The sequence below is a fragment of the Tasmannia lanceolata genome, unplaced genomic scaffold (genome assembly GCF_043159265.1).
Source record: "Tasmannia lanceolata isolate RefF3 unplaced genomic scaffold, GAP_Taslan_0.1 ptg000003l, whole genome shotgun sequence".
Taxonomy (NCBI): Eukaryota; Viridiplantae; Streptophyta; class Magnoliopsida; order Canellales; family Winteraceae; genus Tasmannia; species Tasmannia lanceolata.
The window spans coordinates 60,130,305-60,137,990 of NW_027518680.1; the positions used below are offsets into that span (position 1 = coordinate 60,130,305).

Consider the following 7,686-nt stretch of genomic DNA (forward strand, 5'->3'; position numbering starts at 1 on the left):
CCTAGGTCATCTCATCAGCAAATGCTCCTTCGTTTTGATCGATTTGCTGGTTTTCTGGATTTTCGCCATTAAAGTCTGTTGAAAAGTTTTAAAGGTCAGGATGCAAGAATAACGGTTATGCAGAGTAATAAAACTTAACTTAGGCAATTGAAGATGTAAAGATATAATCATCTCATATTAGAGGCATATCAAAGAAATTTAGCATATCAAGAAAGACATGGTATTTGGTGCAACAATAAGCAATAATATAGAGGTTTTTCTGATAGCACCTTTGAATTTGCAAATAGGACTCTTTATTAAATATGATTGTTCATTAGAGACTATTGCTCTAGTCATTAGAATCTAAGGTTCTAAAATCGTTTAGAGACTATGCTCTTCCCTTTCCTTCCCCATTAATTTCTATACACAATGATACCCATGTAGAATTATAACCTTCGAACTGTTTTTGTACGAGGATACCTTTCGCACTGTTTTTGTACGAGGAGTTCACGTAGTTCTTTTGACCTTCTCGCCCCTTTTTGGGTACGAGGGAAATGGTATCAAGGGTATATGAAACTATGGCCTTTAAATCATCTCCATCATAGGGTTGTGGGTTTTCAATGAAAGCCATGAATTGGATTCAAGAATCAAGAAACAAAAACATAAGAGGTTTTATCTAAATTTTCAAGAACTCTAGTTATAGTATAGATTACAAAACATAATCCGAAATCTTGCCTTTGCCTTTGAATGGATTGGTTTGATTGATGTGATTGATTACTTGAATTGAGAGGATTGAATGAAGCTTGATGGATCTTGGAGTTGAAAGCCCTTCCTTCTTCTCCCTTTCCTTGAATTCTCCTTTTCTTACTCTCCTTAGGTTTTAGGGTTTTGATTTATGAAGAACATTAGGTTAAGATAGTGTATATATATGGTCATGAATCTTTCTAGGGTTTGTTTGGGTGTTAACTTACCAAAAAGGATGGAAATCGGCACTTCATAGAGAGTTTGGAAACTCTCGGATTCTCAATCCGCGACGTTCTCGGAGTTCCGAGGCATTTTCTCGGAGTTCCGAGAATTCTCGGAGTTCCGAGAAATGCTCTCGGAGTTCCGAGAACCGGATTCCAAAACTACTGTCCGATTTCTCGGAATTCCGAGGTTATTTTCTCGGAGTTCCTAGATCTCTCCAGTAGTTCTCGGAGTTCCGAGAATTATTCTCGGAATTCCGAGTTTTTTTTTTTTTTTTTTTTTTTTTTTTTTTGGGTTGTTACAAAGATCCCAAGCAAGGAAGGCTCTATATGACTGAGTTAGTCTTTAATGGAAAAACACCTAACTAATAACACTAGGGAGGGAGTACAAATGAGTCAGAGACTCTCTAATAACACTACCAAGTCAAAGACTCGCTCTAAAAGAGGAGAAACTCTAGATATGAGACAAGGCTTGTCTCTGAGACACAAATGACGTAAACAAGGGTTCTGATGAGACTGGGCAAGTCTCCTATATACAAAGGAGGGCTCAAAGTATCCCTATCATTGCCCTTCCAATGATAAAGGGAACTAAAATCTAAGAGTATCTAAAAGACTGGGAAAGTCTTCCTAAAAGAGAAAGGGAAGTGCTACTGGGACTTGGCGAGCTTCCTAAGAATGGGCTTGGGCTAGCGCCTTCATCGCCCTAATATGAAAGAAGTTTTCTGAAAAATCAATAAAATCTTTCGACTCAAAGAGAATCCCAAAAAACACGCTAGAAGTAACCCCGGAAAATAGAATTATATCTCCAAAGAGAAAGCAATTCCGAAAATCCTACGGGAGTAGTGAATAGACAAAGGTCAAAGAAGCCCTATGAAAGGTCTCAAGTACTGGGGCAAAACTCGAAAGGGAGTGGGGGGGGGGGCAAGAGGAAATAGAGAGTGGCTTGCCCCTCTTATCGACTTGTTCCATACGAAACGAAGTCGGCTCAACTAATACGGATCAATCATGTCGACCGACTTGCTTCACAAGAACGGAAGTCACTTAGATAGGGTAAAAAAAAATCAAATATCTCGATTGACTTGTTCCACAAAGAACCAAACTGATGAGGATAACAAAAGGCAGATTTCTGAAAACAGAACACCACATGGAGTTTGAAGAGGATTGTGACAGACATTACTTTGCCTTTTTTATAATAAAGAAAATATCTATCAAAACCTGTGATTTCAAAGAGATACACGAGAAAAAGCTCATCAAAATAGACAGGACATTCCCCTGTATTCCAATAGTGCAAATAGCGTATGGTACTACAAACAACCATAAGAAAACAGTACTTTATATGAATGTGAGCACATGATCACTTCCCAAGTAGAGACAAATGACAGTTTGGTCATACAAATTTTGAGATACATGGAATCAATACAATAACTCAAACATGCATGGATAAATGGTGATCACATCTAACCAAATCCTTAAAGGCTTCTAATTAGCATTCCCCACCCCTACAAGTACAAATCATGACCAAAGAATATAAAGACACGTGATAGCAGAAGCAGTGTAGTGCCCTCAAACTCAAATCTCCAATAATCAAGACTTCATAAAATTAATTTGAAGAGTGTAAGATAACCCCAAGATTTTCAAAGGCATAGCAGCTAAACCTTATTCCAATATCGATTTCCACATACAACTTATCAAATAAAATGCATATAGTTCATAGCAAACTACTGACATGGAACCCATAAATTCAGCCATATGACGAGCAATGATATGAACACCATTAGACCTTGATATTTCATTGAACACCTACTTGTGATACGAACTCAGATACCCTTTGGAGTTGAAATACAAATCGACTAGGAACAATATGAGTATCACATCAAACACATATTTAGGATCATGTCATAATCTTTGTCAAACACAGTAACTCATGCAACATATGAATAGACTGGTAAATTCAAGGCCCTGCAATGCTTTTACAGATTACTACGAGCTCAGATCTATTTTGGAGTTGAGATTATAATCCTGATAAACAAAGGAAAATACATTTAACATGAAGACCCTTTGGGTTAGAACCCATGGACTTTGAGCTTCACTATCTATTCATCACATATCGCCTCCCAATCAAAAGATGAGGACAGACAATTTACTTGATGGGAAAACAATCAACAAATATATGGAGATATCGATCTTATGACAATCACAGATGCTTCAAATGCAAAAACAAAAAAAAGAACATAACCCTAGATGATTCATGTACTTATTATAGCCACAACATGGATCAAATCTCAGCTGAAACGAAATGAACATCAAATATTATGCACAAGAACCATTCTGAGCAGCAAATTTAAAACCAATCTAAGTAGAGAGTTAAATATTCAGACCATGAAAATGACAAGGAAATAGCTCAAATGAAATTACCTGAGATGAAAACATGAGGTAGTGGCTGAGGTAGTGGGGGGCAATCCAAGAGGTGGGGAAAAGAAGATGGAATCCCCATTGATTTGATGTAGAGGATAGCTGAAATTGGGTGTGGAAATGAAATGGGTTTAGGGCCTGGTTTGGGTAAAATCTGTAAAAGATGGTGGTCGGTTTGGAAACGGAGAAGAGAGGGAGGATATGGCTGTGAATAAGAGGGTGGTTGATGGGGACGATGTAGCTCTTACTCCTTTTTTTGCAGCTCTTACCCCCCTTTTTCTTTAGAAATCAAAGCTCTCTGCTCACAATAAAATAAAATAAAATAAAATGGGGACGATGGCTGGCCAGAACGAGATTAGAGGAGATGGGATTGGGGGATGTAGTGGGAGAATAGAAATGGAAGATGATAATGGTGGTGATCGGAAAAATGGTGGCCGGAGATGGGGTTTCTCGGAAACAATGGAGAAAACGAAGTGGGTTTGGGTATTGGAGGTGGAAGACGGGGTCTGTCGGAATTTTAATGGAGCGGTTTTGAGAGGGGTTTGGTCGGATTCAACGAGGTTTATGACCGGATTTGGGTTTGGGTGAAAGAGATGATGGTTGGGGGTTTTACATGAAGAGGGATTTGGTCAAGGTTGCAAGCCCGGTTGGAGATTGGTGGTGGGATTCGGCCGGAGATGATGGTCGGAGGTGGAAGATGGAGGTGAAATGGGGAAGATGGAAGATGGAGATGGTGGTGGTACTAGAGGTGGTCGGTCGGGTTTTGGAGGTGGGTTTGAGAGGGTTTGGGTTGGATTTTGGAGGTGGGTTTGAGAGGGTTTGGGTGTTGCAGGTGGTGGGATAGAGGTGGAGGTGGTGCGGCTGAGATGGAGCCGGAGGAGATGGCCGAAGTTAATGGCCGAATTTCTCTTCCTCTCTCTGTTTTTCTCTCCCTCTCTGTTTTTCTCTCCAAAATCCAGAACCCCTCCATGCCCTGATTCGATGGGTATTTGTACAAGAGAAGGCACATTTTGCCACCCCCTCTTTCTTCCACGGCAACCCCCTAATACTCATTTTATACACTTTAGCCTTACAAAAGAGGTGGCCCAAGTAGAAAACAAGGGGGAAATAATCTTTGCAAAAAAAATATCTTTTCTCCCTTTGATCTTAACCCTTCAAATCACCTTTTGATTCAAGGGTTAAGATCAAAGAAATCCTAACCACCTAGGAAGCTTCATTCCTAAGATTCTCCCCTAACTAATTTTGTTACACTCTAATCTGTATACCCCTTGTATCTCCCTGGACAACCCATTACAGAAAATTTGAACTGGTTTCCCAGGTTCCAGCTCACCCCTATTTCTGGCTAAATCGCCACCCCTATAAACTTGCACCACGACACTTACCTCGGCTCGTTTACTAGGCAAACGTGCTTGGATTCTGACAAAATTTTACAGAAACTTTAGTGGGATCCTATCCTACCTTAGGAACAAATTGGGGGCGCTAAAACACTAGTTTGATAGGGCTCCTGTCCTGACCGGGCTTATTAGGGTTCGGTCAAAATGGGGTGTCTACAGATCCACATCTCTGTGTGTGTGTGTGCGCGCGCGCGTGCGTGTGTGTGTGCGCGCGCGCGTGCGTGCGTGTGTTTGTTTATATGTTGCTTCCCCTGATCCACATCAGTGTGTGTGTGTGTGTGTGTGTGTGTGTGTGTGTGTGTGTGTGTGGTGTGTGGTTGTATAGTCCAGTAGTTTTCAAAAAGTACTGTAATGCCCACTCCATAGGACGATCCAAATAGTACTGGACCCTGCATATGTATGTACATGCAAATTAAAGGTTTATACTCGCAACGAGCAAGCGTGGCTATGCAAAATCGTCTAAAAATCCAACCCTTTACCATGAAAGTTTTGGGAAATGTTATCAGCACAACTATATTTTGATATTTGCACAAACCCAACTGACTTTTCTTATTTAATTGGCTTGTGAGAGCTTTTTGGGAAATGTAATAACCTTTTGACCGCTCTTTAAATACTAAAAGACAAGAGTGAGAATATTAAAATATGGTTGTGCTGATATCATTTCCCAAGATTTTATATTAATAAGCTTCTGCTTTCTAAGTTACATGGAAATTTGAATTTGTACATCTTCAACTCACACATGCAAAAACATTTTCTTCAATCTCCAGGGCCCTTTTGGATACCTCATGCATTTGTATTTTGATTTGGATTTGAGTTTTGGACACAAAATACATTAATGATCTTCATGATCATGTTTTAAAAGAGAGAGAGAGAAAGCGAGGGAGGGAGGGAGGGATGTCTCGCTGCTGCCGGAGCAACGTCGAGGAGCAGCGACGGTGAAGGAAGTTGCCACAAATATTGAATTCCATATATTCTCTCGCAGAACAGATTTGGAAATCGAAATTTTTTGCACTGTTGTAGCTTATTTGAAATCTAAGGATCTCATCCAGCTCAAAATATCAACTAAATCCAAATATAAATCTTGTGTGTATCCAAACGTGGCCTTATAGACCCTCATATTTAAATCCAAATCCCGGACTACTACCTGGTCATTAATATGCAATCCCTCTCCATAAAGAAACTCCTATAGAAAGAAACAACGTTTAAGAAAATGGCACGCCCGTATCTACTCACTTAAACCCCCCCGATACCAACATTAATGGCGTTTATGCATGAATACTCCTCTCTATTTGTATAAATTCACATGAACCCAACTCTCCATTCAAATTAACCCCTCTTCACTTTTCTCTCTATTTGAAACAATGGCACATGTTATAGTTTCTGCCCATGCAATCCTCCTCTCTATAGCATTCTTTGTCTCCCTACCAAATGAATTTGTCCAAGCTGGTAATGGTGGATTCAGCGTAGAACTCATCCACCGTGACTCACCTCTCTCTCCCTTCTATAACCCTTCCGATACCATCTACGACCGCATGACAAAAGCCCTTGTCCGATCCAATCACCGTGTCGATCAGTTAATCCGTTCATCTGCAAACCGTTCGTCCATCATTCCCTCCTGCATCCAATCATCTGTAGTTTCCAATAATGGCGAGTATCTCATGTTTGCCTCCATCGGCACCCCACCGGTCAAATTCCGTGGCCTCCTTGACACAGGAAGTGATCTCATCTGGACCCAATGTGTACCTTGTGATGGACCTGATGGTTGCTACCAACAGTTGGACCCCTTATTTGATCCCTCAAAATCTTCTACTTACCAAAATCTGTCTTGTAACTCAGTATTCTGTAATGGTCCACAAATTCCACACGGGTGCGTAAAACCTAACGTATGCAATTATTCATACGGTTATGGAGATATTTCTCACACATCTGGTTTTCTTGCCACTGAGACACTTACGTTTGACTCTACCACTGGTAGTGGAAGTGTCCAAATTCCCAACATTGTATTCGGTTGTGGACACAACAACATTGGTAACTTCGAAAAGCATGAGGACGGACTGTTTGGGCTTGGATTAGGCCAAAGTTCTCTTGTTTCTCAGGTGGGCAATGGGAAATTCTCATATTGTTTGGTTCCAATATTGGATTTCTCATCTTCCAGTATACTGAATTTCGGTGATGATGCTATTGTTTCTGGTGAGGGCGTGGTTTCGACCCCTCTGGTAACCAAAGAAGGTGATACTTCTTACTTTCTCATGTTAGAATACATCATAGTGGGGAACAAGAAGATTAATTTATCACCAACTGAAGGTGGGATTGCGCTCTTTGATTGTGGGGTGACCCCAAATTTTTTACCTACGAATGTGTTAAAGGAATTGGTATCGGCGATAAAAGAGGTCGTTGTCGCTCCTCCGATCGATGATCCGAATGGAAATTTGTGCTATCAATCAGGCACGAAATTACCGGACATGATTTATGGATTCACCGGAGCTGAAGTTCGTCTGACTCCATTAAATACGTTTCTCCAAGTCAGAGAAGGTGTTGTCTGCATTGCCGTGGTGGCTAATGATAAGTTTTCCGCTTTCGGGAATGCATCTCAGATGAACTTCAAAGTTTGGTATGATCTTGTGCAGAAGAAGGTCTCGTTTGCCCCCAAGGATTGCACCAAGAAGTAGAGGAGTTTGATTTCTTTAGTTTGTGTTTTCTTATTATGATCTAAGAATATTAGGGTTGTTATTCTCTTTGCTTATTCAAATGTGGTGGTAAATTCAATCCAATGAAAAGTCTATTATGAATGATTTTTTTTTCTATATAATGACACCCCTCTTTCTTGTCGTTATGGAGTTTAATCTCGTTTCGACTCGAGGGGATCTACGGGGAACTTGAGGGGTAATGCCTTGGTCCCACTAGACTTTTTGCTTCCACTATGAAAATTCGAGTTA

The 7,686-nt window shown here is 40.4% G+C and overlaps 1 pseudogene; it reads left to right on the plus strand.

Annotated features, from left to right (window-relative positions):
• The first annotated feature begins 6,111 nt into the window (after positions 1 to 6,111).
• LOC143869989 (aspartic proteinase CDR1 pseudogene) lies at positions 6,112 to 7,419 on the plus strand (annotated as a pseudogene).
• The last annotated feature ends 267 nt before the right edge of the window (positions 7,420 to 7,686 follow it).